The sequence below is a fragment of the Ochlerotatus camptorhynchus genome, unplaced genomic scaffold (assembly GCF_037179485.1).
Source record: "Ochlerotatus camptorhynchus isolate MF236.1 unplaced genomic scaffold, CSIRO-AGI_Acam_v1.1 ptg000257l, whole genome shotgun sequence".
NCBI classification, from domain to species: domain Eukaryota; kingdom Metazoa; phylum Arthropoda; class Insecta; order Diptera; family Culicidae; genus Ochlerotatus; species Ochlerotatus camptorhynchus.
In genome coordinates, this window is record NW_027040747.1 from 2,484,167 (window position 1) to 2,510,858 (window position 26,692).

General features: G+C 40.6%; 1 protein-coding gene across 1 annotated transcript in view; it reads left to right on the forward strand.

Annotated features, from left to right (window-relative positions):
* Window positions 1-16,093: 16,093 nt before the first annotated feature.
* The window catches only part of LOC135705085 (ras-related protein Rap-2b-like), a 40,105-nt gene continuing 29,506 nt past the window's right edge, over window positions 16,094-26,692 (forward strand). The window contains exon 1 of the mRNA XM_065226660.1: window positions 16,094-16,688. The gene's annotated coding sequence lies outside the window, so the exon portion shown is untranslated. The remainder of the gene's footprint in view (window positions 16,689-26,692) is intronic.

Sequence of the window (26,692 nt, forward strand, 5' to 3'; positions counted from 1 at the left end):
TCACTCCTGTATCGTCTGTCTCCTGTGTCAATCCTCACCAACGAGGGAAGGCGCCTGAAAGGCATCCAAGCCCCGTAAAACCGTCGTGTAAAGGGTGATACGGTCAAAATTTGGTCAATATCAACTTGACGTATTTCTTTCAATTTTGCATTTAAAAAACCTGAACACCCCTCATTTTGAAGGTGTGTGTGTGTAGAATGTTGCTCCTATTTTGATTTTGGAATTCACTCTTCAGTTGTCAAAATGCCGTCTAAGCAAGAAAAGCAGCGTATCAAAATTTTGCTCGCACATCGCGAAAATCCGAGCTACTCGCACGCAAAGTTGGCAAAATCGCTAAAAGTTGCCAAATCAACCGTTACAAATGTAATTAAAGTTTTTGGGGAACGTTTGTCGACAGCCAGGAAGTCTGGATCGGGGGGAAATCGAAAACCGGAAGCCGCTGAGACGACAAAGAGAGTTGCCGGTAGTTTCAAGCGAAACCCTAACCTTTCTCTCCGAGATGCCGCAAATAAGCTGGGTGTATCGTCTACAACCGTGCATCGATCCAAAAAACGAGCCGGACTATCGACTTACAAGAAGGTAGTGACTCCAAATCGCGATGATAAACAAAATACGACGGCCAAAGCGCGATCCCGGAGGCTGTACACGACGATGCTGACGAAGTTTGACTGCGTGGTAATGGACGACGAAACCTACGTCAAAGCCGACTACAAGCAGCTTCCGGGACAGGAGTTTTATACGGCAAAAGGAAGGGGAAAGGTAGCAGATGTTTTCAAGTACATGAAACTGTCAAAGTTCGCAAAGAAATATCTGGTTTGGCAAGCCATCTGTACCTGTGGCTTGAAAAGCAGCATTTTCATAGCTTCCGGGACTGTCAACCAAGAAATTTACGTGAAAGAGTGTTTGAATAAACGTCTGCTGCCTTTCCTGAAGAAACACGGTTGTTCCGTACTGTTTTGGCCGGATTTGGCATCTTGCTATTACGGTAAAAAGGCCATGGAGTGGTACGCCGCCAACAACGTGCAGGTGGTTCCCAAGGACAAGAACCCTCCCAACACGCCAGAGCTCCGCCCAATTGAGAAATACTGGGCTATTGTCAAGCGGAACCTAAAGAAGACCAAAAAAACTGCTAAGGGCGAGCAGCAGTTCAAGGCAAACTGGCTTTCTGCGGCGAAGAAGGTGGACAAGGTGGCTGTACAAAATCTGATGGCAGGGGTCAAGCGTAAGGCCCGGCAATTCGGATTTGGAAAAGCGGAAGCCTAACTGAATATTTTTCCTGAATTTTATACTAATTAAAGTTGAAAAAGAAATTTAATTTGATTTTTTAAATAAACGATTTCACCGATTTACACGCGTTTTCCCTTGACCAAATTTTGACCGTATCACCCTTTAGTCAAACCACCACAGTAGCATTTCGTTCGTCCACAATTCGATTTGTTAAACGAGCGATTCGATCGGTCAAATGTGCGAACAGATGCTTCAAACGAAATAAGCTGTCAGATGATATTTCTTTGATCAGAAAATCGAGACTACTTTGTTCATTTTTGAGTAAATATGAGTAAAGGCCCAAACACAATGTGGGCGGAAGCGGAACGGAAACGGAAAGTTTGACAGTTGTCACTAATGACATCAAGATGCCTAACCGAAGTCGATTTGGATCTAACTAGTTTTCAATCCGACAAGTAGGCTTACTCAGTTCGGGCTTATCCGCTGCCGTTGCCGTTCCGCTTCCGCCGTTATTGCGCTTGGGTCTTAACTCCAATTTACTCGCTGCGAATATATTTACTCTGAGTGCAGTTGTCTTGCCCCCAGTTGAAATCAGTTCAACAGCAACTTTTTGAAATGCATGTGCCTTTAGTATCATAAATGCAATAGATAATTTTTATAGCAACCATTTGAGGACCACCCTAATAATAAAAATGTCCAAATGAAAAAACTTGTTATGATGAAAAAGTTCACATAAGACACAAATCCTCTACAGCTTAAGGCACTAGGCCTTTTGTCTTGCTAAATTTCCATCTTGTACTTCAGTGAACAGCTCAATGGGAAATCAACTCTGCACACCTCAATCTGTGCCGAATGTTTTAGCGGTGCCGAAAGCTGTGCCGAAGTCTGCCAATCAAGTATCCCATGAGTTTGGCAACGCTGAAATTTTAATGACTTTTGTGATTGTTTGTTTGTGATTGTGCGAGAAAAAGAAGCGTGATGAATTGATGTATTCAACAATCACTGCTGCAGTATGGAAATTCCATCCGAATAAGAAAACTGGGAAAAGTAAACCAAATCTGTTGCAAGATTCGGACCGCTCATCACCAACAAAACACTGATTGTAGCGGAAGCCGGTTTCGAAGCCAATCTCCGGTGTATCCTCATAAATCCGGAAACGCTCATCAACCACGAGTACCTAATGACATAGTTCGAGATTCTGGTGGATTGTGGCAAGCTGGACGCAGTTCTGATTATGAAGCAGTATGGCAACGATAGCAATTGCAAGGCGGCGGCAAAACTGTTCAATTTTATGGATTTTGCAAAAAAAAATGTTCGAATTACTTCAGGTGAACAACTTTGAGGTGCCGAATGTGGTTTGGTTGTATGCCAAGCGAAAAGTTTAAGGGCTTAAGGATCGAGTTCAGGTTGTCAAACTGTACCGTATGCGTGATAACGTTTGGACCATCTTACAAATAAGGTTCCCGTTCTAGGGGAAGGACAGCTCCAAGTATCAGCATCAATACGGATGGTGGAAATATTACATATTTCAATATGTGTGATATTTGCGAATCTTACACCTAGTCTGACAGTTGTTTTTTTTATGTTGTACAGTTTTTGGTTTAAAGTGTACATTTGACATTTGTTTAAAATGTATAAATGGATTTCACACCAGAAGCATGTCATTCCTTGATGATCTTGCTGGCCACCTCCACCGAAATCCGCTCCTTGTTCTCATAAATTCGGCATTCTTTGGTAGCTGATCGGTCATGCACATAATCGGTCACTCGTCCGTTCCCAGGAAATAGTCATTAATTTCCTCGAATTTTTCATCGTCAGCAAACCCATGTGCTGTCCTCTGATGGAACGGGAATCGACTGACTACGCCGCCCCTGTAAACGGAGTCCCAGAGTGATGGTTCCGTGGTCGTATTACGCTTGATTCGCCATGAGCCTGCAATTTGGAGAGATTTGCTGTTGGGGGAACTTGCCTAGTCCAGGGCCGTTTTTATCATCAAAAGCCGAAGCCGAAAACGATCAGAGCTATAGAAAACGAAAATCTAGGTAAAAATGATGAAACAGAAAGCTGCAAAAAACATAAGCAACAACCGTGAAGCGTCATGGAGTGTATGCGTTAAAACTACACTGTTAATTTGTTTTCCTTTGTAGCTTTCCGCTTGACAGTTAATATCATTAATATTTATACTAAAAACTATAATAGCTACTAATATGAGCAAATTTTTCACCAAATATTACTTCAGATCAAGTTGTACTTCCTCTAGTTCCCGTTTCTCCTGTGCATTCAATGGCTTGGTTTTCGTTGCATGCACGTAGCCTATAGCTTATACCGTAGTAGGCTGTGTATAAAAGAAAATGATTTACTTAGTTTGACAGTTGCACCATGACGAAGTGGCAGCGTATTCGTAATTTGTCCCACGCGCAAAAGACATTTCAAGTGCCGTGGGAGTGTCGTTTTTATCATCAAAAGCCGAAGCCGAAAACGATCAGAGCTATAGAAAACGAAAATCTAGGTAAAAATGATGAAACAGAAAGCTGCAAAAAACATAAGCAACAACCGTGAAGCGTCATGGAGTGTATGCGTTAAAACTACACTGTTAATTTGTTTTCCTTTGTAGCTTTCCGCTTGACAGTTAATATCATTAATATTTATACTAAAAACTATAATAGCTACTAATATGAGCAAATTTTTCACCAAATATTACTTCAGATCAAGTTGTACTTCCTCTAGTTCCCGTTTCTCCTGTGCATTCAATGGCTTGGTTTTCGTTGCATGCACGTAGCCTATAGCTTATACCGTAGTAGGCTGTGTATAAAAGAAAATGATTTACTTAGTTTGACAGTTGCACCATGACGAAGTGGCAGCGTATTCGTAATTTGTCCCACGCGCAAAAGACATTTCAAGTGCCGTGGGAGTGTCCCGGTGGACCGTCAAAAGGGTTTTAAAGGGTGATACGGTCAAAATTTGGTCAAGGGAAAACGCGTGTAAATCGGTGAAATCGTTTATTTAAAAAATCGAATTAAATTTCTTTTTCAAGTTCAATTAGTATAAAATTCAGGAAAAATATTCAGTTAGGCTTCCGCTTTTCCAAATCCGAATTGCCGGGCCTTACGCTTGACCCATGCCATCAGATTTTGTACAGCCACCTTGTCCACCTTCTTCGCCGCAGAAAGCCAGTTTGCCTTGAACTGCTGCTCGCCCTTAGCAGTTTTTTTGGTCTTCTTTAGGTTCCGCTTGACAATAGCCCAGTATTTCTCAATTGGGCGGAGCTCTGGCTTGTTGGGAGGGTTCTTGTCCTTGGGAACCACCTGCACGTTGTTGGCGGCGTACCACTCCATGGCCTTTTTACCGTAATGGCAAGATGTCAAATCCGGCCAAAACAGTACGAAACAGCCGTGTTTCTTCAGGAAAGGCAGCAGACGTTTATTCAAACACTCTTTCACGTAAATTTCTTGGTTGACAGTCCCGGAAGCTATGAAAATGCTGCTTTTCAAGCCACAGGTACAGATGGCTTGCCAAACCAGATATTTCTTTGCGAACTTTGACAGTTTCATGTGCTTGAAAACATCTGCTATCTTTCCCCTTCCTTTTGCCGTATAAAACTCCTGTCCCGGAAGCTGCTTGTAGTCGGCTTTGACGTAGGTTTCGTCGTCCATTACCACGCAGTCAAACTTCGTCAGCATCGTCGTGTACAGCCTCCGGGATCGCGCTTTGGCCGTCGTATTTTGTTTATCATAGCGATTTGGAGTCACTACCTTCTTGTAAGTCGATAGTCGGGCTCGAGTCGACCGAGAAAAGAAAGGGTTTATTGCTGCTATCAAAAGGAAGATTCGGGTGAATTCAGTGCGTTCAATAAGGAAAATCGTAAAGGAACACGGGATCAGTGACTTTACGTCACGGAAGATCGTAAAGGAAGATTGCTGGGCGAAGTCGAGGGCACGGAAAAAAACTCCCATGATTACCAACCGCATCCGGGAGCTTACTTAAGCGAAAAAATCCGGCAATCCTGTTCACCGACGAGAGCATGTTCACCGTCGATCCCGAATCAAATTCCAGAACCGACTGGTATATTAGTTCTCTTCCAATAAAAGACGTGGCCGACGAGCACAAGAACTTGTATCTGACCGAGCATCCTACTAGCGTTATGGTGTTTGGATTGGTGGCTTCTGATGGCAAAAAAAATGGACCCGGTGTTCTTTCCAGAAGGCGACAAGGTCAACACGGAGGTCTACATCGGGATTTTAAGTAAGTATTTTGTTCCGTGGATCAAAGAACAGTACGGTCCGAAGCCAAATGTTGTATTTCAACAAGATGGGGCTCCGTGCCACACCTCGAACCGCACTCAGAAGTGGTTGCAGGAACATCTTCCGTTCTGGGCGAAGGAGATGTGGAGCCATCCAGCCCCGATCTCAATCCGCTGGATTACTCAATGATTACTCATGAAGGCCAAGGCCTGTTCTAAGCACCACCCGAGTACAGCAAGCCTCAGACAAACATTGACCCGTTCCTGGAGAGAAATGGATCCAGACTACATTATTAGAACCTGCCGTGCATTCCGAAAGCATGTGGAGGCCATAATTGCAGCAAGTGGAAACTCGATCGATGATTCACATAGTTTAAGACTCTGAGAAACATCCCCCCTTTGAATAAAATAAAAAAAAAAAAACTCGAAAACGAAATTCTTGAGAATTTTTTAAATTTTGGCATTGCACAATGGTGCAAACATTATCACGCATATGGTACTTTATTTGTTATACAGAAAGCCTATCCAATAAATTGTCAAAGAATGTACAATTGGGTATCATGATATTTATTGAAATAATTCTGATTATTTAAACAAGGTGAGTGACTAGGGGTGCCGTGGATCGCTCATCCGGGAGGAAGGTGCCTGATTTGGAAACTATACCGCAAACGCTTAGGAAGTGTTCGTTGCTAAAGTGGATGATCCTGAGAGTGAACTAGTTATTGTTGTTGCTGGTGATGATCTTGGCGCTGGTATTTATTTATCACTCAAACTTTGACAACTCTTGTAGGGAATTGAACGAAGCACTGGCTGCAGGAGAGATCCGAGCAAAGTATATGTTTGTCTTCTAATCCGGAATCCAATCGTCTAGTACGATGGAGGTGTCAATTGCATTCTGAAGTGAAGATCGACGACAGTCCGCAAAGTGCGAAACCTTAGCATCTATTGGAACAACGATAAACAACAGTGATGCCGTTGCATATTATATTTTGTGTCACACTCGTCAAAGTGTGCCCTACCCGTGTGCCGGCACAGTGTGCAGAGTTGATTACCCCTTGGAACGGGTGCACTATGGGGCGTCAGGTGGCTAATAAGAAGAAGATCGATTCAAAATATGTGTATACTGCAAGGGGTAGGTCACTCCGCACACCAATCTTGGATCATCTTTTTTGTCAGTGTGCCGATTATGATGGTAATAGAGCAAGTTGCAATTGTTCGTAAAATACCCAGCCCGGCAACCCGGTATTTCTGACACCTTGAATGTTTTGGTTTGAAATCACAAGGATAAATCGGTACATCCAAGGAGAAATGCAATGTCTATATCGGTTGTAGATGATGCTCAAATTCATAGTATTCGTTCGCCAACCGATTGACGATGACGCGGGAACTGGCGGGTGTGTGAAATTTTTCTTGTGTTCATAGGATAATAAAAATCCTCAAAGGCAGACCAGAAACCTACACACTTAGAAATAACTAATATCTAACAACGGTCTATTAGCGGCTGCAAAGAATGGAACCGGTGGGGAACATTGTTGGAGGCCGAATATAGAGGATGATGAAAATGACTTCTGTAGTTTGTTTTGTGTGAGTTGCTGCATTATTTAAATTAATGGTACTAATGGGGTCTAATCAACTGGCTCTTTCTGGCACGCTAGAAACTACATTTCGGATTTATATCTATGAACCGAGAAGTGAACTGCTGGTCTGAGTTCCTCTGGTATATTAAATTAAAGGATGTTCCTGAATATACAGTCAAACTGCACATAATGTTGTAAACAGCTTCAATGACAGCTGTCCAACAGTGCTCCCATTCTATTTACAATAATCCAATGCCTACGAGATTGTACCGAAGGAGTGCCGATGGATGTGCCCAAGCTGGGCCGAATCTAATTTCGACACAATGTATTGAGTGACTTACCCAGTAATTTTTTTTTTCAAAATAATTTTTTTTTTCAAAATAATTCGATAATAAGAAGTTCCTTTTAATTACTCTACACTATTTATGAGGCAATGACGTCTAAACACAGGCACAACATTGAGAGGTGGGTTTAGCTGCACTTACTTGCGCTATCGTGCGAACACTCGTTTGAAATGTGTTTAACATGTATTCCATCTTTATAGATTGAAAATCATATCCATCGAAGAATTTGAAAAAGACTGGTCAAAATTGGCCAACATATCACCAAGGAATCTATACTGAAGCTCATGGGCAGCGTCAGATCAATAGTTTGCTCCTTGGCAAATAATTAAAGGAACTGAGGATTATTGTCATCCAATAGTTAAAGAATGCTTTAGAGAACATATACCGGAAATGGACGTAATGTCGGCCTAAATGCACCTAATTTGGGCCCATACATAAATTCCAAAATCGAGTAAATTTTTAATAGCGACCAAAAATATACATTAGTCATCCCAATGACGCGTTCATCTAGATAAAATTGATAAATAGCAGATTTTTAGCGATGGGCCCAATCTTAGATCCATAGGCCATTTCCTCTATATGAAATAACAATTTGAGTACATTAACATAACATTGTTTTATTCCAATAATAAACATAATATACAGTTCATTGGAAGCCGTTCCATCAACCACCACATCAATATCAACATCAAGAAATAATGGAATGGGAGCTATACCCAATTTTTAGATGAAAAAGCAAGGGTCTTTTGCGCACCCTACAGATTTTAAGTATAAATTCTTCGAATTCAAATGCAAATAAAAAATCGCAAAAATTAATCAACTATCATAATTTTAGGGACCTTTCCATAGTAAATTATAAGAGATATCAATTTCAGTTCGCATCGTGCTCTCTTGTCGTGCGGATTTTTTTACTTTTTGCAGAAAGAAGTGTTACAGCTACCTAAAGCTACAACAAATTTAATTAGCACTTCTCAGTGCTAAATATTTCCTGCAAATGTTCTACCTTGTTCCATTTTTATGTTTTTTTCGATCCTTGTTTGGATCCTTCTCGAAGTAATCCTGCTTCAATCCATCGGATTCTTATAGCTATCGATTTGGGAAGGGGATTTACTGCCGCCTTGGTGCCTAAGCGCGAAAGAAAGGGGCAATCTCTTGATCCCCCATATGATGGCATTTGTTTGAACAATCAATTTGAAATGGTCAGGAATTATGAGAATTGGCTTATTGCCAAGAAGGAAAAGGTCCCCCGTATTGTGAGATTTCCATGCTCTTCGTATGAAACTTTTGATCTTCGTTAAATTCAAGTTTTCACTTCAATTTTTCTGTCGGGATGAATGTCTTGTATTGGCTGGAACCATGGACGGATTCAAACGTCTTCTCAAGTATCTTACTGAGAAGCAGTGATGCAAAATATCATGACATTCACGTGACACTCGTCTTCACATCAACCGACTATCGCTGATAGATGAGTGTCGTGATTGTCAGGAATGACCAGATCGGTGATGGATCACAACAGAAGACGACATTCACCAGTTGCTTTTTTACTTCTTTCGTCAACTTGATGGATGGTCATGGAGAGAGCTTCGACAAGCACATTCATAAGAATGTACAAAGCGTTACTACCATCAGCTGTTTGGCGATCGCGATTGTGATAGGTCACAACTCTGCTGAGAAGCAACACCAATTTTTCACCAACGACACCAATATTGAAGGACAAAGAATCAAAGGTCAAAAGTACAAAATTTCGAATGGAACAAAAAGTCGAATAGACTACAAGTCCAATGGACAAAAGGTACAATGGACAAAAAGTCGAAATGGACAAAAGGTAGAATGGACAAAAGGTTGAATGGAAGAAAAAGGTCGAAATGGACCAAAGGTCGAATGGACAAAAGGTTGAATGGACAAAAGGTCAAATGGACAAAAGGTCGAGACAAATGGTAAAAACGAACAAAATGTCGAATGAACAAATGGCGAACTTTCAAATATTTTCCATTTTAAATCATCAGCAGTTCTTTGTAAAATTATGATAACAAATAGCTACAGCAATTTTCGCAGCAATTTAGGAGAAAAATATCTGCCTTTTTCTAGAATATATTCCTTCTTTAAAGCATGATCAGTTAATTCGGACTGTTTGCATGGTATTTTTTAAAGTTCTTTTAAACCCTGAACGAAAATTTTTTAAACAAGATATGGTCAATTTGATGTTGATTTTTTTTTTAATTTTCATCCACTTCGACTTTTTGTCCATTTACACCTTTTATGAATTCGACCAATTGTCTCTCTTGGTTAAATTCGGCCTTTTGTTTCTCCACTCAAATTCGGCATTTTGTCCATTCACCCTTTTGTCCCTCTAAGTTTAATCCGACCATTTGTCCCTTTAAGTTCAATTCGACTGTTTGTCCCTTCGACCTTTTGTCCATCCCACCATTTGTTCTTCGACCTTTTGTCATAGATTCCCGTTTTGACCATTTTTCGACCTATTGTCTTTCGACCTTTTGTCCTGCAACATTTTTAAAATTTATTAATTTAAATTGATAAATGTAAAGCCAAATTTTGTATAAATTTAAAATAAAAACCCATATTTCTAGATGAATTCTCACTATAAGTAAGTGTTTTACATAATTTACGGCAGCCGGTATGATTAAGTTACTTTATGATGCATAATAATTGTTTGAAGTTCGAGGGGGAGGTAGCTCATCGATTCTTCCGGTTCGCCTCCTAGCATCGTGCTATAAGGTACCAGGCGATAACCAGGGTAGTTGATCGATAGCTCGATGACGTCATTTCGTTGGCGTCTGCAATGGGAAATTCTCATAGCATGCGTTGACGATGGAACGTTGTCGAGTTGTTGAATAGCAACTATCGTGGTAACTCACCGATTACCTGTCGATCTGCCAAATTTGGAAAGACGTCTGCATTGAATTGTCTCATATAATAATATTCCGCCCATTATATCACAAGAAATTGCGAGTAGCTGAGTGGAAAGGAGATAAGTTAAGCATTGGGTACAGGACCAAGTCTCCCCTGGGTGGTGCAAGAAGATGAGCGCAATCGAATCATCAAGTTGCCATAAGGCACGGAATGAGACTATTGCATGGCTGGGTAGTCAAAGTCTTCCATACGTTAGTCATTTCAGGTGGATTAGAACAGGTTTAGGTTTAGGGTGGGCGTTGGCCAGATTTGGATTTTTCAGATATAATCCTAAATAGGACCTAGATTATTTAATACACTAGTAACCTCAACTTCTGTCACAACGTTTCATTGTGACTAATCAACACTCAATGGGTAAAATATCAAATTTGCGGTAAATTTGAAAAAAAAAAAAGGTAACTTGGAGTGTAGAGCGCACTGCCCACTGGACGATTCTAAAGCCTGACCAATATATATAGATACATTCATACCATTGGCATGTTGTATTTGAGATAAGACAGAGACAGGATGCGGAGGGCCCGCTTAGGGGGAGCGTAACCCATGTTATGGCTTCCATTTATTAAATAGTTCAGATAGGCTGGAAATGATAGGTTCATGTTGAGAAAATGTGCCATATGGTGCCTGTTCACTGATCAAAATTAAATTAGATTCAAATCGTCAGGCCCTGCCCTGTAATAAGGGGATTGACGGTGATTTGTCAAGTTTCATTTTGCATTTGCATATAATTGTAAGTTTAGGTTTGCTTTTGTAATTGTAAGATAGATAGTTTGCCTCAATTGAAACATTGAGTTGTATAAACTTGACGAATCATACCTCTAAAATAGTAGTAGTTACAGTGCCGCATTATCTAACAACCACTGCCTGCAACTAATGTTGGAGGGGTCAGCACGGCTGATTACGGATCAAAACTAACATAACTCTAACACTGAAATGATCCCGAAACTAACGCTCATTCATTGCACTTTGAGTCATAAAGTAGTTTTATTTATTTTCCTACTAATCTATCTACACACTTAGTTTTTTTTTCTACCGAGCTCGGCTGTGCGGGTCTCGGCGGGAAGGGGGTTTCGCTGAGATCTCGGCGGGAGTGACATTTGATTGAGGTCTCGGATAATGCCTTTTCTAATAATCTGCCTACGTTTCTTTCCATTGTTATCTACTTTATCCCCTTTTTATTTTTCTGCTCTTCTTTCCTCTTCTCTTCTTTTGTTTTGTTTGTTTACATATAACTAATACTAATACCTCCTTGTTTTCTCTCTAATTTGTCTACTATGTCCCCCCATCACGATGAGAGATGAGCTACCGTACATGGTACACGCTCATATACACTCCCAAAATAGTATGCCGCAAGTAAGTATATCACAGAGGCAACTAAAGATCCAGAACTGAAAACCGATAACGCTGAAGATAATGAGCTGTGGTGATTTATATGACTAAATAGTATTATTTATTTATACTAACCTAAACACAACGTGGGGTGACCCAAATCCAAACGATCACTAACCAAAATAATAGACTTATCTTTTTTCAGCAGCACTACACCAGCCAGCAAAGTTCAACAATCCATCGTTGCTTATGCCTTTGTTGTCGTTTGGAACCAGTTTTGCGAGGTAGGCGACGATTATGCGTATTTCTCGCGTAACTTTTGAAAAGAGCCTATTTATAGCCTGAACAATACGTAAAGAGCAAATTGAAACATTGAACGTCGCGTGAAAGTGGAACTTAATGAAGGCCTAAGTACTTTTTCGTAGTTTTTAGTTTTCGGATTTGAAAGATCGTCGGTTACAGTGGCCTGCTTACTGAGCAGAAAAACGCGGTCCCAGGTCCTTACATATCAAAGAGATTTATGGTAAAATCGCTTGTGTATCGTGTATTTTGCGAAACTCGTTGTTGTCGTTGGTTCCGGGTTTGAATGGATACAAAAATTTGAGCAACGGTATTATGTGACATGAGGGGCTCGGTGGCCTTAGAGCAACCGTTTTTGCTTACTGAGCAGAACATCATGAGTCTAATCTCAGGCCCATCCACATTCAAGATTCGTCAATCGTTTTATTTGTTAATATGACTACATGGTAATAACAGCAACTCGGTGATTAAAAAGGTGCTCGTCTGCCTAGTGGCAAACGTTTTTGCTTACTGAGCAGAAGACCGTGGGTTTAGTCCCAAGCTCCTTCGCGTTATATGATCGTTAGGACATCAATTCAGCTTATCGTTTACCAAAACGAACCCTGCTGCAAACCCAACCCTCTTATCCAACATCCCAGTGATTCCTCGTGGAAGTGCAGAGGTGTTCTCGGCTTCCATCAAAGCGAGTGTCATGTCAACACAATCCTTCCCATTCCTTTCTTGACCTGTGTTCGGGCGCGGCCGGCGCTGGTATTGCCTAATTTAAGATCACCAGTTTTTACACATTGAGGATGATTGCTAGTCCCAAGCATCGTCTATTGGTTCTCTGTGTAATTACAGCTGATCTGGCAATAACAGAGTAGCAACCGTGGGCGGTCAATCAAGCTCAAGCTCAAGCTCAAGCTCATAATAATTGTTTGAAGTTCGATTTTCATTCCCAAATTTTAATACTTTCGGTAACTCAATCCATTCTTTTGAATAATCACTTATTTGTTGAATCATATTGATGCAATTTTTACCCTTCTTACAAAGAAGGGTATAGATATCACTTGAAAAACCGACTATCGATCCGAAGCCCGGAGGGCCGAGTGTCATATACCATTCGACTCAGCTCGACGAGATCGGAACATGTCTGTGTGTGTGTGTGCGTGTGTGTGTGTGTGTGTGTGTGTGTGTGTGTGTGTGTGTGTGTGTGTGTGTGTGTGTGTGTGTGTGTGTGTGTGTGTGTGTGTGTGTGTGTGTGTGTGTGTGTGTGTGTGTGTGTGTGTGTGTGTGTGTGTGTGTGTGTGTGTGTGTGTGTGTGTGTGTGTGTGTGTACGTGTGTATGTGTGTATGTGTGTATGTGTGTGTGTATGTAACGAAATGAATGCGCTCACGTTTCTCAGCAACCGCTCAACCGATTTGGACAAACTCGGCGCCAAATGATAGGTCTTGGGGTCCCATTGAACGCTATTGAACGGTTTTGGAATCGGTGAACCGGTTCCGGAGATATGGCCGGAATAAGATCCGGTGAATATGGGCCTTCACGCTGGATTTAACGGAAAACGTATCAAAACCACCATGCGACACATCAAATTACTACAGAATTCAAAAATAAGATCAATGCAAGTCGTGTTAAGTGTTCCAGACCATATTGGACACACTTGGACATGTTCCGGGTACCCCGGGGAAGTTGCTTGAATATGAATTGAATTAAAACCCATTACATCACATTAAAATACGATGATAAGGTGATTGGTAGCCTCACCAAATAGACTACACCCGGATATATTCCGGGTACCCCCAGGCAGTGGCGTAGCGTCACTGGATGACACGGGGGTGGGGGGCTCGGTCACTGATAATGACAATAAAATAAATAAACTTGAATAAGTAAGAAGGGTCTGATCACACCATAGGTGGATAAATTCGGGTTTTTTTCTTATGATATTGCAGCTTTCTCCATTGAAATCAGTGTATTGTAAAACTCTACCATTGGGTGTACCAGAAAGTATAAGTACTCGGATGACGTTTATCACCTGTTCATCGATGTGTGTTGTTGTTTACTTAGTGCTCAACAAGTTTGTGTGCGCAAAGTGCATTGTTTTTACAAAATCAAGTTTTGGTTTTTTTTTTATTTAAGCCTCTATGAATGTCATGGTAGTCTAGGACCAGAAATTAAAATAAGAATAGATAATGTGACCATGTTACAGTCACTTTAAATCAATGGAGACGCATGGTAGTTTTTCTTCAAAAATGACTCTTAAAATGACGGGTTTTCACTAAATACTCCCATGCAACTAGGAGTATTTAGTGAAAACCCGTCATTTTAAGAGTCATTTTTGAAGAAAAAAACGATTTTTTGGATCACCCTAACATGGAAATTATAAACTAAAAGAAGTATGGGTCTAATATTTTGCGACAAGGATCAAAACTACCAAATTTTATGAAATTCTGGGAACCACTATATTGTTTTGCTATGGATTTTTTTTGATAAGGCTCAATAGAATTATCTTTACAGAGCCGAGGATTCTTGTTTACTATGTATTAAAAAAAACTATAGTTAAAAGGTACAGCAAAATAAACACTTTATCTTCCGCTATCCAATAAGCCTCCGGGAGCCGCTTCCAGTGGTTTCATTGAATGGCAGTTTCACCAACCGGGGGACAGAGCGCTTCCATTGCAGCAATGAACGCAAAACATGGTCAGCAAACACACACTCATCACGAAACGGTTGCTTTCCAAAGTCGACGACGCATCGACTGAAAGAACTGCTGATGAAGAACAATGAGGAAGACAGTATCCTTCTATATCTTTAGAGGAAAATTAAGGTTTTTAATGGCCATGATATATTTTTTTTAATTCTAGGATTGTGAAAGATACTTATGTGACTAATTCCTCTTAAGACGCTTTTTTGATTAAGTCAATAGTTTATACACAATTCAATTAGGTTCATGGTTTTGCCACTTCTGACCACTGTGCAATGGTTGCTACTCCGTGATTGATCTGAACCAGTGGAATTATACAATAAATCAAATGAATGTGGCTGGGAGTGACCGGCCATTCTCAATGCACTAGTTTCAGTGACTCCTGCAACAAGCATTAAATGAAAGGTACTATAGTTCTATAGACTATTTTTGAAATCAGTCAACTGGCAAAACTAAAACAAATCATGGTTTATATGGGATGTCATGTCAATTTGGTTCATAAGTTTTCGAGAAAATGCATGCTTAAATCACACCCAAAACGTCATGACCCACGTTTGAAGGGCGTTCGGTTGTAGACATTTTTCCGAAAAGTTTTCATAACGCAAATGTTGCTCCTCAGCTTTTCATTTTCTTACCTCGGCTAGGCTATGTACATCGGTTACCTTAAAGTTAGATAGCATCAATCGCTCTTACGACATTCCCAAGTGGTAAAACACGGTTCATCTAAAATCTTATAGTCAGCCGTTGTTCGGATTTTACACCATCCGCGTGTTGCCACTAACAGAAAAAAAAATCCCGCGGGAAACATTAACATCGGGTTCAGGCTAACACCCTCAACTTCCAGCCGACAGGCGGTCAATCAGTCTCCCATTAAAGCCAATTCAGACATGAGTGGGTACGCGGGGTGAGGTAGATTCCGTCCTGAGCGATATTTCACGCGCGGGGCGAGATTTTGCGAAGGTACGAGAGGGAGAAAAGTACTAATAATTGTCTCTCTCATGTCAACGCATACATTGCTCCGCTCCGCTAATGCACGCCCAGATGTAAATCTCAGTCGGTGGCGGGATCGCCGCTTAAATTATTTTCAAATTATATTCAACTTTCCACCCGTCATCCGTATGTTCGCATCTCGCGACCGCTTTGGCCTTCTGAGAGTAGTGCAGTAGAGAGCGAATTTGCTGCTCAGCATCCTTTTCGCCACTGCCTACTGGGGTGGGTGGGTCGGACTTTTGGAGCTTCATGAGTACAACTTTCTCCCGCGCTCATCAACATCGGAAGCGCGCCTTTATCTCCATCCGGAGCGAAGAGAGATCATCTTCTCCCTCTCGGGCAAAAGTTGCTGTGTTATAAATGGGAAAGCGATCAGCAGCTCCGCTATCATTCGTTGTCGGGCCTTGTTTAGGAGCAGTAGTCAAGCTTTCCCACCACCACCGGTTTTCCCTCGGTTGACACCCGTCATCAGCACCCAAATACCGGAAAACGGAAGAGATAGTCTGAGCGTCGTCATCCAAGTGTGATTACGAGTGTAGTAGCATAAAACGATAGGATACAGTAGGAGGGCGCCTGCCATATTCCGATTTCTGCCGTCCGTCGACCATCGTTCGATGTGTGTGTGTTTGTGTGCAGTTCGTACTACTCTTTTCAAGGCTGGGCGGGGAAGCTCTAAACAGCGCGCAACAAGTAGTGATACCAGTCGATGAAAAACGATATCTGATAGTGGCTAGAGGATACGCTCGGTGAAATAGTGAGTAAGCATAAAACGTGGAGTGTGATTTTGTCCTGCGTTTGTTTGCTCGCTGGAAAGTGTCAAACGTTCACGGGTGATTAAGTGATAACAATTTCGCGTGTAACGTGATAAGTAGATAGAGTATAGATAGTGGATAAAGCGTTGGCTTGTGAGTGTGTATTTCCGGGAAACTGGGACTGATAGTAATTTCGAGCGAATTTCCTGGAAAACTACAACCGTTACTGGAAGAGAGGATAGTCAAACCGTATCGTGTTAACAGCAACGGGAAGGCGAGGAATAATCGACGAGAGCTAACTGCGGAGGCTGTTGAAGGTATGTAAAGACATTATTTTTTTAAAAGATAGGGAGTAGATTGGAGGGGCTTCCACCGATGATTACATACCGCAGATTGAATCTCGTTAAAATAGTTCGATCAACAACATCATCGATTGATATTGAATACAAGTCATCCTCAATAAATCTGTCAATATGCTACAGAGTTTTTATTTTTCAACGCTGATCAGTTTCAAATCACACAATTCCATGCGTCTGCTTTGAATCCAGTCCAGTATGAGGCAGTAACTTGAAGGCACTCAGCTTAGATACCGTTGAGGTTTGTTTGTCAAGTTGTAAAGCAAATGGCATAATATATTTACACTGTACAAACCATCCTTCCGAGAATGCTCACTCTTGTAGAGGAGGAAAATGAAGTGGGGTAGTTTTATGTCGGTACCACTCTGGGTGCTGTACTGTATAAAAATATGGAGGCACTCGGTGAACTACCCTGTATGGGAGGAACATTTTGGTATGAACCTTGAGAAGGTTTTTGTGTGTAGTACATGAATGTTCTAGATCTCATTGTGTAGACTTAATATTGTACTTACATTTACAGATAACTCTTCACAATGTCTAAAATATTCTATAGAATGCCATCTTTTGCACTCTACTTATATTGATCACTGAAAATGTCATCATCTAAACAGTTGAATATGTCACCTCCTCTACTTTTAACCTGATAATACCGTCAGCAAACAATACCACTGCACAATATGTACGGTACTCAAGCCCTTCTGTCTTCACAGATTTCCACCGATGTGTCTAGGATTGGGTTTTGTCAGCTTTGCCATTTGTTTCCTGGAATGAAAGTATGCAACCGACATGTGCCATTTCCTATAACAGCCCTATTACTACCACATCAAATATGTAATCATATGCAACATAAGAACTATCTCTGTTCACACAACTTCATAGATTCTGTGCCAGTGAAATTCCATGAACACGGTATGCGACAAAGTGTCAAATCTGTTCAGTCCCTTCCAGGAAGACTAGAAGAACGCTGCGAATTAAATCCAACAACATTTCATAAACATTAATCGATTGCATCGTTGAATATCAACGAATGGAAAATTTCATCATGCCCAACTTCTGACCCTGTTGTACGAAGATAGAGACGCAGGTGGACGGCATCCTTTGTTTTTCTCAAAATTTTCCATCCGCCCGAAGCACAGTGGTTCAGCTTAGAAAAAATAGCCGATCAGAAGCTTGAACTTTTTTTAAATGGATGGTATTGGTCTAGGGGCAAGTCAGCTATACTCTGAGCTAATATATTTACATTAAGTAACTCTGAGTTACTCGTATTTACTCAAAAAATAACTAAGTAACCTCAAGTTTATTTTTTCCATACTGTCATATTTACAAAGACACTAGCGTCAATCATTATGAACAGATTTCACCCGCTCTCACTAGCCGAAAAATGGAGGACTGAACTACCTGAAACGGTCGTGCGGTTCAATGATCAGTCCACCTCAACCAGGTCACTGTATTGCACGGGCAGGAGACCCACGACGGCATTTTAATTCATTACGTTGTTCCTAGTTTAAGTCAAATACAAATGAGTGATAAGCTTAACAAACCTTTTATTGCATGTTTTGGTGTGATAAATAAAGGGCTATGTATGTACGAGTACCGAGTACTTAGTTAGTTGATGCGAAACAAACACCTCCTATTGAATTGTCTGATGGAAGAGCCAATGGACGTTGTGGTTGGTCCATGCATATAGCAGTCTTTTTTTGCCGTGAAACTGGAATGTAAAAGCCCACCCCGTTCAATCCTCTTGGTAAATCAATTTATTTTATGTATAGATACTGATGTAAGCTTAAAACGTTTGTCTATGTTTCAACATCGATCAAATGAACTTCATCAACTATAATATGGATATATAGAAATGATTATTACATGCGAAAGTCATAACTTATATCTTCAATAAGTTGTACCCGCATTAAAACCCATATTTTTCTTCAAGTTCTCATCAAGAACTATTCTGTTGATTATTTTTGCTTTAGCAGAACTACACATATGTAAATACGGAGAGAAACCTGTTCAACTGAGTTGCTGCGATACAAATTTTCATTTTGACAACGGTATTCATTATTGAGCACCGCGAGTAACTCAGAGTTACTCAAGATTTGCTCAAAAATTACTCATGATTGAAAGCTGTCTTGCCCTTAGGTATTGGTGTATTATTGAATTGGGAGAAAATGCTGTACAAATATCAACATGAAGCTTTAGTTATATGATTTATTAGCTAGAGAAAGTCCTGAGGAGGATAGATTGATAGTTCCGCTAGAGTACGGCAGTGTGAAAATTGAACAGAAGTTGAAATTGAACAAAGGGTTATTGATGCGACAATACTAATCAAATGCGCACTCCTTTGACTAGCTCACTTTACGGGTGAGGGGATTTGAGGTATTTCCTGAATTAAGAATGTTTATTCATTTTTCAATATCTAAATTGCCTTAGTTCCTCCACCCCTTTACTTGATAAAACTTGTGATTCATGCAACTACGCCAGATGCCACTTTCAAGATGTTACTGCTATGTTTTATTACGCTCCTAAGTCTCCCAAAGGTCCACGATTCATGACCAGCGAAAGCTTTCGTATTCATCAACATCTTGTGTTGATATTGCTCATCATTTTCAATTACAGTTAAAAAGCCAACATAAACAGACAGTGAAACATACAGAAGGAACATCTTTGATGCTACTGAATATTTGCGTTTGCTAAGCTACAAGAAGTCTAGCCGGTTAGCCAAAGTTTTAATTAAAATCTTCAACCAATATACCTATCGTATGCATGGAAGGTAACTCCTCCTTACACACTTCGAAAGGGGGTTAACGTCTTCGGTAATTTTTACCGAGCTTTCTACAACTGAACTGTTCGGTAAAAAGCAGGCATTTTAATTCAAAAACTGGTAACTTCTATTCACTTCAAATGATAGCTTCGGCACCCATTGACTGTTTGCGGCAACCTAAGTTTAAGCGTTAATTTCGCTGTATTTTCTCGCCAAAAAAAACTTCGCTGACTGCATTTAAACGATTCCTTAGTCTTTCAGCTTCAATCTGATAACCTTTTAACGACTGAGCAAACCTGTTATGCTGGGTTTTTCTTCAAATGAGACATACGCACGGCTGATTTCTAGTTGCCGACAATAGAACAGCTGATTAACACCCACTTCAAAAAGTTTTCGAAGAAAAAGAGGCTGCCGACAAAAGTTACAATCGGCTGAGTAGTTTGAAGCGTTATAAAAACGTTTTCAACCCGTTTTGAACATTTCAAATGGTCATATCTGCTTTGATCGATTCTCTTCATCGACTTTCTCTTTGCATAACCACTGCCATGCCAACAGATTTCGCTCTAATTCTAAAGGGTGATACGGTCAAAATTTGGTCAAGGGAAAACGCGTGTAAATTGGTGAAATCGTTTATTTAAAAAATCAAATTAAATTTCTTTTTCAAGTTCAATCAGTATAAAATTCAGGACAAATATTCAGTTAGGCTTCCGCTTTTCCAAATCCGAATTGCCGGGCCTTACGCTTGACCCCTGCCATCAGATTTTGTACAGCCACCTTGTCCACCTTCTTCGCCGCAGAAAGCCAGTTTGCCTTGAACTGCTGCTCGCCCTTAGCAGGTTTTTTGGTCTTCTTTAGGTTCCGCTTGACAATAGCCCAGTATTTCTCAATTGGGCGGAGCTCTGGCGTGTTGGGAGGGTTCTTGTCCTTGGGAACCACCTGCAGGTTGTTGGCGGCGTACCACTCCATGGCCTTTTTACCGTAATGGCAAGATGCCAAATCCGGCCAAAACAGTACGGAACAACCGTGTTTCTTCAGGAAAGGCAGCAGACGTTTATTCAAACACTCTTTCACGTAAATTTCTTGGTTGACAGTCCCGGAAGCTATGAAAATGCTGCTTTTCAAGCCACAGGTACAGATGGCTTTCCAAACCAGATATTTCTTTGCGAACTTTGACAGTTTCATGTGCTTGAAAACCTCTGCTACCTTTCCCCTTCCTTTTGCCGTATAAAACTCCTGTCCCTGAAGCTGCTTGTAGTCGGCTTTGACGTAGGTTTCGTCGTCCATTACCACGCAGTCAAACTTCGTCAGCATCGTCGTGTACAGCCTCCGGGATCGCGCTTTGGCCGTCGTATTTTGTTTATCATCGCGATTTGGAGTCACTACCTTCTTGTAAGTCGATAGTCCGGCTCGTTTTTTGGCTCGATGCACGGTTGTAGACGATACACCCAGCTTATTTGCGGCATCTCGGAGAGAGAGGTTAGGGTTTCGCTTGAAACTACCGGCAACTCTCTTTGTCGTCTCAGCGGCTTCCGGTTTTCGATTTCCCCCCGATCCAGACTTCCTGGCTGTCGACAAACGTTCCCCAAACACTTTAATTACATTTGTAACGGTTGATTTGGCAACTTTTAGCGATTTTGCCAACTTTGCGTGCGAGTAGCTCGGATTTTCGCGATGCGCGAGCAAAATTTTGATACGCTGCTCTTCTTGCTTGGACGGCATTTTGACAACTGAAGAGTGAATTCCAAAATCAAAATAGGAGCAACATTCTACACACACACACCTTCAAAATGAGGGGTGTTCAGGTTTTTTAAATGCAAAATTGAAAGAAATACGTCAAGTTGATATTGACCAAATTTTGACCGTATCACCCTTTACCACAGAGTTTGTTAAAGGAGGTTCTTATCTAGCGTCCAAATCGTCAAATACAACAGGGAAAGGTTTTTCAGCTGAGTTATTGACGAAAAAGAAAGTCGATGAAGAGAATCGATCAATGCAGATAGGACCTTTTGAAATGTTTATCTAGAATTCTGCCGATTAGAATGAATAGAGAAGCGTGCCGCAGATAATTCAACAGTGACCATGCATAAGGACGTAAACGCGATGGTCGATTCTCCCCGTCGATTTTCTCTTTTGTTAATAACTCGCTAGAATTAACGTTTCTCGGTGCGTCTGCTGTTGCTTTTGATAGCCAATACAACCTGTTACAACTCTGCATTGAACAAATTCTAGAAAATTGTTTCGGTAAGCTGTAGCCAGGCATGGATAATAATTTACATTCATTTCGTACATTCATTTACATTCATTTGCCGCTAACTTTTTTCTTTAACTGACTTCCGTAAAATGTTTTTTGAAGCTTTTGTAGTTTTTGATATTAGCTACTACTTTTGACAACAACTCAAATCTGTATCTCTTATGCATGACGAACTAGAGCGGGCAGAACTTGTTATTGTTTTTCAGTGAATGTAATTTACATTCACTAAAAAACAATGGTGGGTTCTTTTCACTCTGGTTCGTCATGCATAAGAGTTGCAGATTTGAGTTAATGTCAAAAGTTGTCGCTTATACTAAAACCTACAAAACCGTCATACATAATTTTTCGGAATTCTGTTGATGAAAAAATTTAAAGGCAAATGAATGTAAATGAATGTACGAAATTAATGTAAATGATTTTCCATGCCTGGCTGTAGCATTGCAAAGAGAAAATCGATGAAGAGAATCGATCATCGCGTATACGCCCTTATGCATGCTCACTGTCGAATTGCAAACGAACAAACACGTCAATTCAAGGGGTACTCAACTCTACTCATCTCAATCTGTGCCTAGTGTTGCGCCAAACGTGCCGTATTGTGGCAAGCAAACCGTCGATCTCAGTACCCCATGAGTTTGGCAACCCTGCACTGAAAATTGAACTATTCTCATTTTGCTTGAAATTTAATCAATTTGACATTAAACTCAGTTTCATCATATCAAATGATTAAAAATTAATCCTCTTTTTCTAAAAATAAGCATCTGATATTAATCGAAGGGGTAAGTCACTCAGCACATTGTACCGGAATTGTATTCTACACAGCATGGGCACATCCATCGGCACATTTTCGGCATACCTTCGGCACAATCTCGTAGGCATTATATTGTTGTAAATAAAATGGGAGCACTGCTGGACAACTGTCATTGAAGTTGTTCAGAACATTGTGTGCTGTTTGACTGTATGTTCAGGAACATCTTCTAATTGAATATACCAGAGGAACTCAGACCAACAGTTCACTTATAGATCTAAATACGAAATGAAGGTTCTAGAGTGGACTCAAGAGGAAGAGGCAGTCAATCAGACCTCATTAGTACCCTTAATTCAAATAATGTTGCAAATCACACAATACAAACTAAAGAAGTCAATTCATCACCCTCTATAGTCGGTCTCCAACAATGCTCCCCACCGGTTCCAACTCTTTCCGGCCGAAAGGCTAGATTTCTGATCTGCCTTTGAGGGCATTATAAAACACTAAAACACAGGACTTTTATTACCCTATAAATCACAAAACACCGAAAGTTCACACACCCGCAACTTCCCGCGTCATCCTCAATTCGATTGATCCTTGCGATTTCAAACCAAAACATTCAAGGTGTCAGAAATACCGGGTTGCCGGGATGGGTATTTTACAAACAATCGCAGCTTGCTCTATGGTACCGTTAGGCATACTTGCGGCACACTGACAAAAAAGATGACCCAAGATTGGTATGTGGAGTTGCCTACCCCTTGTATTAATCTCAGTTTAATCATGGTTGATCAGATAGTAATTTTTTTTTTGAATAAATTTTAATCATTTTTGATTCTATATTAATAATTTTTGATTGAATTCTAATCCTTTTTGATTAAATATCAGTATTGAAAAAGAAAAAAATCTAATACTTCAAAGATTATTTCAATTTTAATCATGCATGACTACTGCCCAAGTAATCATGGCTCGGACAAAATAAGATGAAGCGGGAATCTGCATACTTTTTAAGTTTTTTTTATTTTATTTATCTTCGAGTGTGTAGTTATGACTTTTGAGATTTTTTGTTTACAACTTCAAGCTCTCATAGATGGTTTATTGAAAAACGGAAACGAATGTTATTTTTTTTCCTAAATTTGATTTCTAATTTCAAAAGATGGTTAGGTTATTATCGATCATGTTGATAATTCTGATGATGATGATGGTGTTGTTGCTATTGAAATATATTTCTGAACAAGAAACATTGCATTAGAAGCTGCTGTGTTTAAGATATATCTTGTATAAATAATGTTTGCAAATAGACTAGGGCGTTGCTTTACAAAAATAAATCTTTTTTCGGCTACTCTATAAGTGAGATGTAAGTCCAAATGTTTGCTTGTCGATGAATATCATTCGATAAGGTTAGTTCATCAGTTGAAGCAATGGTGTAAAAGTTACCCAAAACCATGATGCCTCTAGGGGTTTTGTCTTCAGGGCATAGTAAAGGAACAGATGTGAGTGGACAAGATTATGATCGATTTGTAGATTATAATTATTATTGTTTATGATATTAATATCTCCTTTAAACTTCATTTTCAACGGGCCGGAGTCGAAATCGGTCTTGACGGAAACATCACACCAACCAGCTGTAGCATACCGCCGCAATGTTCTGTCTTCTCTGCTGAAGCTGCTGCCATCTTTATCGCTGCTACAACGCCCTAGGACCGTCGATCCTGGTCCCCACGGATTCGCACAGCGTCAAACAAGCCCTGAAATCCGAGGCCCCAACTCATCCCTGGGTACAGGTGGCGATGAATACCAGGCAACTCTGAATCTGACTTTCTGGCTGGGGCAGGGCCATCTGCCCCTCGCTATACCAACGAAGTGCCGTTACACGATGTCAAGCGCTGGATCGTTAGCAAAGTATGGGAAGCTTGGAACGCGGAGTGGGCCCAAAACCGCTCCCTTTTCATCAGGGACGACGAGGAAGTGGACAGGAATCAGAAGATAGAGACCGGTCACAGCAATATCTCGCAAAATTTCGGTGGAACACCGTTCCACAGGACTTGCGTCAGTTGTAGAACCCCAGTCTCAATTGAGCACATTCTATGCGTATGCCCTCAGTAACAGAACCTGCGGGAACTCCACAGGCTACCAAATAGCATACGCGATGATGATCCCGCCATACTGGCAGCTGGAGCAGGATGCTGCATTGTATTTTAAAGTTTAGTCTTTTTTAAATTCCTTTCGGCTGTTGGGACATCTCTGCCTGATGAAGGGCCTCCCGGTTCCCCGGTGTAGAGCTCTATCTTATTCAGACTTTAATGTTTGTGTTCTTAATACGCTTGATGTGGAGATTTATTTGGCCATATTCCAGCTCCAGCTGTTTCCAAAAGTACGCCTAAAAGTTGAGTTTAATAGTGTTTCAATCGAGCAGAACTTTTGACAATACTTATCTCATCCCATGCCTCTTCCGGCACCAAACTTGGTACATTTCAATAAACTTTTATGATTCTAGGATTAATCACTGTTACACCAGTATTGACGGATATTTTCATTTGGAGTAAACAAACCTCAGCGAGGGGTAAATCGATGGGAAAAACTTCAGCGATGAACAGTGTTGCAGTTTTATATAATATTGTTTGTGTCATACGTACCAGCGTTAATACCCCGTTCACATTACAGCGTATATCACGTGATATACGCTGTCTTGCAATGAGCACTCATACATCTAGTTTTCACTGGAAATCCTTTGTATGAGTGCTCATTGCAAGACAGCCTATATTACGTGATATAGACTGTAATGTGAACGGGGTATAACGTGCCAAACAGAGTGTCATACCATAGAGGTAACTCTAAGACTAGAAGGTCCCGAAGAAACGTGCTCAACTTTTTGGCTCAGCTCTGGTACTCTCTTCGGTCCCAAGCTAATCGATGTACCCCTCGAAACATAGAGAAATCCACGAGCCCCTCATTTTATCTGTCAAACTTCCATAGCAAATCAAAACAAACATAGTGTAGTATTAGAATTTCTACTAGAATGGGGTACGTTAATCGATTTGCTTGAGACCAATAGGCTAGTCAAGTAGTGAGCGAATTTAAAATCGTTAGTTTCCACCGGTTGGTCATACTGTGTTTCGGCACAGTGTGCAGAGTTGATTCCCCCTTGCGTCAATTGCTAATAGAAGTGCGCAGGCTGCTTAGATTGACGAAAATACGTAAATTCCCCTATTTAAACAAGGTTGACAGTGTTTTTAAATAAAACTTTAGTGAAACAGCTTTTAAAATGAGGGTCAAAGTTTTACTGATCGTTTCAGCTGTTAAAAGTTTGGTAGTTTGGTATTACCGAAATTGGTAATAATTTCGTAGTATCTAGTTATCACACAACATGTCATGACGTTTTATGACGACACGTGGCATGCATGATGGTTTCGGTTATTTTTCCAGGCTTCTCAGCAAGAGCATATTATTGATTACCAACCACTTTTCTCCAATCTGGCATTTTCCCATACAACCCCTCGGTGGCGGATGAGGAAACAGTGTAGAGAGAATTTTCAAAAATCACAAGTGTCACATGCAATATACAAAAGGATACTCTCATTGACACGTTCCACCAGGATGTCTGCGAAGATGAGAAACGAGAGGTTAAAAAAAGACCAATCAATCTATGTATAAGTGCAGGCAAGGAGCAGAATCGATGTTAATAAGAGGCCCGCAAAGAGTGCAGCCAGTAGTAGGCAATCAAACTGTCAAGCGGGGTACCGAACAAGCAAAGTAAAAAAGCATGATTGTTCTCAGAGCCGGTAGACGGCAAGTATTGCATTAATTGCTGAAAACATTTCATATATTTTTTTTATGAAAATGTATATTTCGCATAATTTAGGGTAAACGTATGGAGACTCCATAAGCCACTATACGAACACGTTGCACTAACGTACCTCCACTATTGGTGCGTTTAACTTAGTGCATTTTGGAATTGATAAACTGCAGCAAGCACTTGGTTGATATTGTTTCAGATGCTATGGTTATTTTTATCTTCCAGAAGCTCCAGCATCTTTAATTTCAAAACGTCACAACTGTTCCCATACACCATCGTCATTTGCCCAGCGGGAAATAAGCATCGCCTACTGCTGCTGCTTTTGTAGGGGGTATGCAAAACCATGCCTACACGCTTACTTCAAAGTACTCATTAACGAGTAAAATTTCACCCATTTTGAAGAAAAGTGGCTTAACTC